Below are 8,689 nucleotides of genomic sequence, written 5' to 3' on the forward strand. Positions count from 1 at the left end.
CCGCTTGGCTCTGAGACGTTTCTGACTGGTCTTGGAACCATGACGGGCAGCCCCTCCCGCTTGGCTCTGAACGTTTCTAACTTGTCTTGGAACCATGACAACGGGCAGCCCCTCCCCGCTTGGCTCTGAACGTTTCTAACTGGTTCTTGGAACCATGACAACGGGCAGCCCCTCCCCGCTTGGCTCTGAACGTTTCTGACTGGTCCTGGAACCATGACAACGGGCAGCCCTCCAGCTGGCTCTGAGCGCTTTCTAACTGGCCTTGGAACCATGACAACGGGCAGCCCTCCCCGCCTGGCTCTGAACGTTTCTAACTGGTCTTGGAACCATGACACGGGCAGCCCCTCCCGCTTGGCTCTGAGCGTTTCTGACTGGTCTTGGAACCATGACAACGGGCAGCCCCTCCCCGCTTGGCTCTGAACGTTTCTGACTGGTCTTGGAACCATGACAACGGGCAGCCCCTCCCGCTTGGCTCTGAACGTTCCTGACTGGTCTTGGAACCATGACAACGGGCAGCCCCTCCCCGCTTGGCTCTGAACGTTCCTGACTGGTCTTGAACCATGACAACGGCAGCCTCCCCGCTTGGCTCTGAACGCTTCTGACTGGGTCTTGAACCATGACAACGGGCAGCCCCTCCCCCGCTTGGCTCTGAACGTTTCTGACTGGTCTTGGAACCATGACAATCGGGCAGCCCCTCCCGCTTGGCTCTGAACGTTTCTGACTGGTCTTGGAACCATGACAACGGGCAGCCCCTCCCCGCTTGGCTCTGAACGCTTGACTGGTCTTGAACCATGACAACGGGCAGCCCCTCCCCGCTTGGCTCTGAACGCTTCTGACTGGTCTTGAACCATGACAACGGGCAGCCCCTCCCGCTTGGCTCTGAACGTTTCTAACTGGTCTTGGAACCATGACAACGGGCAGCCCCTCCCCCGCTGGCTCTGAACGCTTGACTGGTCTTGAACCATGACAACGGGCAGCCCCTCCCCGCTTGGCTCTGAACGTTTCTGACTGGTCTTGAACCATGACAACGGGCAGCCCCTCCCGCTTGGCTCTGGAACGCTCTAACTGGTCTTGAACCATGACAACGGGCAGCCCCTCCCCCGCTTGGCTCTGAACGTTTCTAACTGGTCTTGAACCATGACAACGGGCAGCCCCTCCGCTTGGCTCTGAACGTTTCCTGACTGGTCTTGAACCATGACAACGGGCAGCCCCTCCCCGCTTGGCTCTGAACGCTTCTGACTGGTCTGGAACCATGACAACGTGGCAGCCCCTCCCCGCTTGGCTCTGAACGCTTCTGACTGGTCTTGGAACCATGACAACGGGCAGCCCCTCCCCCGCTTGGCCTGAACGTTTCTAACTGGTCTGGAACCATGACAACGGGCAGCCCCTCCCCCGCTTCTAACTGGCTCTGACAACGTTGGCTCTGAACGCTTCTAACGGTCTTGAAACCATGACAACGGGCAGCCCCTCCCCGCTTGGCTCTGAACGTTTCTGACTGGTCTTGGAACCATGACAACGGGCAGCCCCTCCCCGCTGGCTCTGAACGTTTCTGACTGGTCTTGGAACCATGACAACGGGCAGCCCCTCCCCGCCTGGCTCTGAACGTTCCTGACTGGTCTTGGAACCATGACAACGGGCAGCCCCTCCCGCTTGGCTCTGAACGCTCCTGACTGGTCTTGAACCATGACAACGGGCAGCCCTCCCCGCTTGGCTCTGAACGCTTCTGACTGGTCTTGAACCATGACAACGCAGCCCTCCCCGCTTGGCTCTGAACGTTTCTGACTGGTCTTGGAACCATGACAACGTGGCAGCCCCTCCCCGCTGGCTCTGAACGTTTCTAACTGGTCTTGGAACCATGACAACGGGCAGCCCTCCCCCCGCTTGGCTCTGAACGTTTCTGACTGGTCTTGAACCATGACAACAGGCAGCTCCCTCCCGCTGGCTCTGAACGTGCTTCTGACTGGTCTTGGAACCATGACAACGGGCAGCCCCTCCCCGCCTGGCTCTGAACGTTTCTAACTGGGTCTTGGAACCATGACAACGGGCAGCCCCTCCCGCCTGGCTCTGAACGTTTCTAACTGGTCCTGAACCATGACAACGGGCAGCCCCTCCCCGCTTGGCTCTGAACGTTTCTGACTGGTCTTGAACCATGACAACGGGCAGCCCCTCCCCGCTTGGCTCTGAACGTTTCTGACTGGTCTTGAACCATGACAACGGGCAGCCCCTCCCCGCTTGGCTCTGAACGCTTCTAACTGGTCTTGGAAATGACAACGGGCAGCCCCTCCCGCCTGGCTCTGAACGCTTTGACTGGTCTTGAACTATGACAACGGGCAGCCCCTCCCCGCTTTTGGCTCTGAACGTTTCTGACTGGTCTTGGGAACCATGACAACCCCAGCCCCTCCGCTTGGCTCTGAACGTTTCTGACTGGTCTTGGAACCATGACAACGGGCAAGCCCCTCCCCGCTTGGCTCTGAACGTCTGACCTGGTCTTGGAAACCATGACAACGCAGCCTCCTCGCTTGGCTCTGAACGTTTCTGACTGGTCTTGGAACCATGACAACGGGCAGCCCCTCCCCGCTTGGCTTGATGGGATATGTAGTGATTTAGCCAACACAGCCAGATATGTACGGCCTTGTACCCTTAATCCTTTTTTAAAGCGACTATTTGTTGATTAAATCAGACTTTATTAATACCAGGAATGAACATGTTAATTTACAGAACAAAATAATCATTATAAAGCAACTGTACAGAGTGTCAATGGCTACAATGAATGGTTAACTGACTTTTCAGGCATGAAGGATTAACAGAGCTCCTCCCTCTCCTTCTCAATAGCGCTAGTGGTGACTGAGTCCATGATTTTTCGAGTCGATTCCGGTATCAGAGTCGTTGAGTCTACTTCGACAATGCTCTAAACCAGAGTATTCAAATCTTACCATACGAAGCCTGGCGCCTGCTGGTTTTTCTGTTCTACCTGATAATTAATTGCGCCCACCTGGTGTCCCAGGTCTAACCAGTCCCTGATTAGAGGGGAATCACCCACCTGGTGTCCCAGGTCTAAATCTGTCCCTGATTAGAGGGGGAATCACCCACCTATGTCCCAGGTCTAAACCAGTCCCTGATTAGAGAGGAATCACCCACCTGGTATCCCAGGTCTAAACCAGTCCCTGATTAGAGAGGAATCACCCACCTGGTGTCCCAGGTCTAAATCAGTCCCTGATTAGAGGGGGAATCACCCACCTGGTGTCCCAGGTCTAAATCAGTCCTTGATTAGAGGGAATCACCCACCTGGTGTCCCAGGTCTAAATCAGTCCCTGATTAAAACGCAGTGGAACGGGCTTCGGGGTCCAGAGTTGAGCCTGAGGCCTCTAAATAATGCTGTGTAACTGACTGTCTAGAATTCGAACAATATTTCTACATTCTAAAAGTTGTCCCAACAGACTAAATATATGGCTAAGTGAGACCGAGACAGTGCTAACCAGGTGGTATTGCATTACTATATTGATGCTGGTAGACAGTTGTGTGCAGTGGTGGGCTCTTGCTATGATGGTATAACATCAGCAGGCTACATTTTGGTTTGAATAAACAGAAAGGCTTCAACGCACAGTAAAGCGGCAGCAGCAGTAGGCAGCAGCAGTAGGAAGCTCGCAGTAGGCAGCAGGGCAGCAGCAGCAGGCAGCAGCAGTAGGCAAGCAGCAGGCAGCAGCAGTAGGAAGCTGCAGTAGGCAGCAGCAGGCAGCAGCAGTAGGGCAGCAGGGGCAGCAGCAGTAGGCAGCAGCAGTAGGAAGCTTTTAGGCAGGGCAGTAGAAGCAGCAGTAGGCAGCAGCAGTAGGAAGCTGCAGTAGGCGGCAGGGATACACTTTTATAGCCACTTCCTATTCTGTAAGTACACTTCACCATTAATTACTTGTTGCTGGTTGACAATAGTGCTTTGTTTGATATGTTGATATGTACAGTACTTTCTGTTAGAGGTTTCTTATTTTCTCAGTTTATATTAAATATGATTTTATATTAGAGCTTTTGTTTACTGTTTGTTTTATAATATTATTTTATTATTTTATTACTTGTATTTAAAGTATGTGTTACTTTATTGTGTTACTGAGGGGGAGAACAGCACAGCAGTGTATTTGATGTGAGAACAGTGCCTGAAGCTCATAGGACGACTGTAAACCACTGCTTTAGCATTCTCTACTGCTGTGAAGGACCCTATAAAACCATATGAGGGATTTATTGGTGTGGACTGTGAACATTAGTGCAATTAAAATCACTGTTCAAATTGATTTCTGATTTTTATTAATTAAAAATATGAACTAAAGTATTTAATTTGAATATGAAAATAATATTATGGCCATGCATAATTGATCAGGACAATTCCCTTTTATTGTGAACAAACATCAGTAGCACAAACAATTGAAAACACTGAAATGAATGTTAATGCTGGGGAGAGTTGAGCCACCCTTGTCCTAGGAAACTGAAGGAAGAAACACATGGAAAAACTGGAAAAGCTCAGGTGGGATTATCAGCCTGCCTCTGAACAGAGTGTCAAATCAAATGGTATTGTATTAGTCACATGCGCCGAATACAACAGGTGTAGACCTCAGAGTGAAATGCTTGAAGTCCCTAACCAACAGAGCCGTTATAAAAAATATGAATAAGAAAATAAAAGTAACAAGTAGTTAAAGAGCTGCAGTAAAATAACAATAGGGAGACGATATACAGGGGTACAGAGTCAATGTACAGGGGGCACTGGTTAGTCGGTGCACTTAGGTAATATGTACATATTACCTAAATTACCTCGACTAACTGGTGTCCCCATACCATTCAACAGTTTAGGGTCACTTAGAAATTCCTTGTTATTATGTCCATTTAAAATAACATCAAATTAATCAGAAAACAGCTGTAAATGACTATTGTAGCTGGAAACGCCTGATTCGGCCCATTATCAGCAACCATCACTCCTGTGTTCCAATGGCACGTTGTGTTTGCTAATCCAAGTTTGTTATTTTAAAAAGGCAAATCGATCATTAGAAAACCCTTTTGCAATTATGATAGCACAGCTGAAAACTGTTGTTCTGATTTTAAAAAGCAATAAAACTGTCCTTCTTTAGACTAGTTGAGTATCCGGAGCATCAGCATTTGTGGGTTCGATTACAGGCCAGAAACTAATAACTTTCTTCTGAAACTGTCAGTCTATTCTTGTTCTGAGAAATGAAGGCTATTCCATGCGAGAAATTTCCAAGAAACTAAAGATCTCGGCATAACACTGTGTACTACTCCCTTCACAGAACAGCGCAAACGGGCTCTAACCAGAATAGAAATAGGAGTGGGAGGCCCCGGGGTGCACAACTGAGCAAGAGGACAAGTACATTAGAGTGTCTAGATTGAGAAACAGACGCTCACAAGTCCTCAACTGGCAGCTTCATTAAATAGTACCCACAAAACACCAGTCTCAACGTTTCAACAGCAAAGAGGCAACTCCAGGACGCTGGCCTTCTAGGCAGAGTTGCGAAGAAAAAGACATATCTCAGACTGGCCAATAAAATAAAATATTTAGATGGTCAAAAGAACACAGACACTGGACAGAGGAACTGTGCCTAGAAGGACAGCATCCTGAGTCACCTCTTCACTGTTGACGTTGAGACTGGACAGAGGAACTCTGCCTAGAAGGACAGCATCCCGGAGTCACCTCTTCACTGTTGACGGTGAGACTGGACAGAGGAACTCTGCCTAGAAGGACAGCATCTCGGAGTCACTCTTCACTGTTGACGGTGAGACTGACAGAGGAACCTGCCTAGAAGGACAGCATCCCGGAGTCACCTCTTCACTGTTGACGGTGAGACTGGACAGAGGAACTGTGCCTAGAAGGACAGCATCCCGGAGTCACTCTTCACTGTTGACGGTGAGATTGACAGAGGAACTGTGCCCTAGAAGGACAGCATCTCGGAGTCACCTCTTCACTGTTGACGTTGAGACTGACAGAGGAACTCTGCCTAGAAGGACAGCATCCCGGAGTCGCCTTCACTGTTGACGTTGAGACTGGACAGAGGAACTCTGCCTAGAAGGACAGCATCCCGGAGTCACCTCTTCACTGTTGACGCGTTGAGACTGGACAGAGGAACTGTGCCTAGAAGGACAGCATCCCGGAGTCACCTCTTCACTGTTGACGTTGAGACTGGACAGAGGAACTGTGCCTAGAAGGACAGCATCCCGGAGTCGCCTTCACTGTTGACGGTGAGACTGGACAGAGGAACTCTGCCTAGAAGGACAGCATCCCGGAGTCACCTCTTCACTGTTGACGTGTGAGACTGGACAGAGGAACTCTGCCTAGAAGGACAGCATCCCGGAGTCACCTCTTCACTGTTGACGTTGAGACTGGACAGAGGAACTCTGCCTAGAAGGACAGCATCCCGGAGTCACCTCTTCACTGTTGACGGTGAGACTGGACAGAGGAACTCTGCCTAGAAGGACAGCATCCCGGAGTCACCTCTTCACTGTTGACGGTGAGACTGGACAGAGGAACTCTGCCTAGAAGGACAGCATCCCGGAGTCACCTCTTCACTGTTGACGGTGAGACTGGACAGAGGAACTCTGCCTAGAAGGACAGCATCCCGGAGTCACCTTTTCACTGTTGACGGTGAGACTGGACAGAGGAACTCTGCCCCAGAAGGACAGCATCCCGGAGTCTCTCTCTTCACTGTTGACGGTGAGACTGGACAGAGGAAACCTGCTCTAGAAGGACAGCATCCCGGAGTCACTTTTCACTGTTGACGGTGAGACTGGACAGAGGAACTGTGCCTAGAGGGACAGCATCCCGGAGTCACCTCTTCACTGTTGACGGTGAGACTGGACAGAGGAACTCTGCCTAGAAGGCCAGCATCCCGGAGTCACCTCTTCACTGTTGACGGTGAGACTGGACAGAGGAACTGTAGCTCTAGGGACAGCATCTCGGAGTCACCTCTTCACTGTTGACGCTGAGACTGACAGAGGAACTGTGCCTAGAAGGACAGCATCCCGGAGTCGCCTTCACTGTTGACGGTGAGACTGGACAGAGGAACTCTGCCCTAGAAGGACAGCTTCCCAGAGTCACCTCTTCACTGTTGACGGTGAGACTGACAGAGGAACTGTGCCTAGAAGGACAGCATCTCGGAGTCACCTCTTCACTGTTGACGTTGAGACTGGACAGAGGAACTGTGCCTAGAAGGACAGCATCCCGGAGTCGCCTCTTCACTGTTGACGGTGAGACTGGACAGAGGAACTCTGCCTAGAAGGACAGCATCCCCGGAGTCACCTCTTCACTGTTGACGGTGAGACTGGACAGAGGAACTGTGCCTAGAAGGACAGCATCCTGGAGTCACCTCTTCACTGTTGACGGTGAGACTGACAGAGGAACTCTGCCTAGAAGGACAGCATCCCGGAGTCACCTTTTCACTGTTGACGGTGAGACTGGACAGAGGGAACTCTGCCTAGAAGGACAGCATCCCGGAGTCACCTCTTCACTGTTGACGGTGAGACTGGACAGAGTGAACTCTGCCTAGAAGGACAGCATCCCGGAGTCACCTCTTCACTGTTGACGGTGGGACTGGACAGAGGAACTCTGCCCAGAAGGACAGCATCCCGGAGTCACCTCTTCACTGTTGACGGTGAGACTGGACAGAGGAACTGTGTCTAGAAGGACAGCATCTGGAGTCACCTCTTCACTGTTGACGTTGAGACTGGACAGAGGAACTCTGCCTAGAAGGACAGCATCCCGGAGTCACCTCTTCACTGTTGACGGTGAGACTGACAGAGGAACTGTGCCTAGAAGGACAGCATCTCGGAGTCACCTCTTCACTGTTGACGTTGAGACTGGACAGAGGAACTCTGCCTAGAAGGACAGCATCCCGGAGTCACCTCTTCACTGTTGACGTTGAGACTGGACAGAGGGGAACTCTGCCTAGAAGGACAGCATCTCGGAGTCACCTCTTCACTGTTGATGTTGAGACTGGACAGAGGAACTCTGCCTAGAAGGACAGCATCCCGGAGTCAGCCTCTTCACTGTTGACGGTGAGACTGACAGAGGAACTCTGCCTAGAAGGCCAGCATCCCAGAGTCGCCTCTTCACTGTTGACGGTGAGACTGGACAGAGGATCTCTGCCTAGAAGGTCAGCATCTCGGAGTCACCCTCTGGTTTTGTGATGAAATGTGTATGAACTTATCCTGCAGCGGCCTTATTTATATATCACTGTGGCATTTAATGGGTTATAGAGCAAACAGCGTGAATTATCACAACTAGGTTGTGTTATGGATTTTTTTACTGGCTTGGCTTGGCTTCCTCAGTGATTTTACACCACTACTGTACTTTATTAGTGTAACAATATAACTTTAGACCGTCCCCAGTACTACTGCATATAAGGTATAACTTTAGACCGTCCCCCCCGTGCCTACTGCATATAAGGTATAACTTTAGACCTTCCCCCAGTACTACTGCATATAAGGTATAACTTTAGACCGCCCGTACTACTGCATATAAGGTATAACTTAGACCGTCCCCCAGTACTACTGCATATAAGGTATAACTTCAGACCGTCCCCAGTACTACTGCGATATAAGGTATAACTTTAGACCGTCCCCAGTACTACTGCGTATAAGGTATAACTTGAGACCGTCCCCAGTACTACTGCATATAAGGTATAACTTCAGAATCGTCCCCCCC

At 50.7% G+C, this 8,689-nt stretch overlaps 1 long non-coding RNA gene across 8 annotated transcripts; it reads right to left on the reverse strand.

The window, feature by feature from the left end:
* Nucleotides 1–5,617: 5,617 nt before the first annotated feature.
* Nucleotides 5,618–7,902, reverse strand: LOC127919514 (uncharacterized). Of its 8 annotated transcripts, none has more exons than XR_008103187.1 (4): nucleotides 7,821–7,902; nucleotides 6,348–6,615; nucleotides 6,148–6,214; nucleotides 5,618–5,683 (listed from the first exon to the last, which is right to left on the reverse strand). It is a non-coding gene; the product is annotated as an uncharacterized LOC127919514 (long non-coding RNA). The 8 variants fall into 8 exon arrangements; XR_008103188.1 differs by lacking the exon at nucleotides 5,618–5,683 and adding an exon at nucleotides 6,014–6,078; XR_008103183.1 differs by lacking the exon at nucleotides 5,618–5,683 and having other exon boundaries at nucleotides 6,096–6,214.
* Nucleotides 7,903–8,689: the final 787 nt, after the last annotated feature.

Source organism: Oncorhynchus keta, unplaced genomic scaffold, assembly GCF_023373465.1.
Source record: "Oncorhynchus keta strain PuntledgeMale-10-30-2019 unplaced genomic scaffold, Oket_V2 Un_contig_16862_pilon_pilon, whole genome shotgun sequence".
NCBI lineage: Eukaryota > Metazoa > Chordata > Actinopteri > Salmoniformes > Salmonidae > Oncorhynchus > Oncorhynchus keta.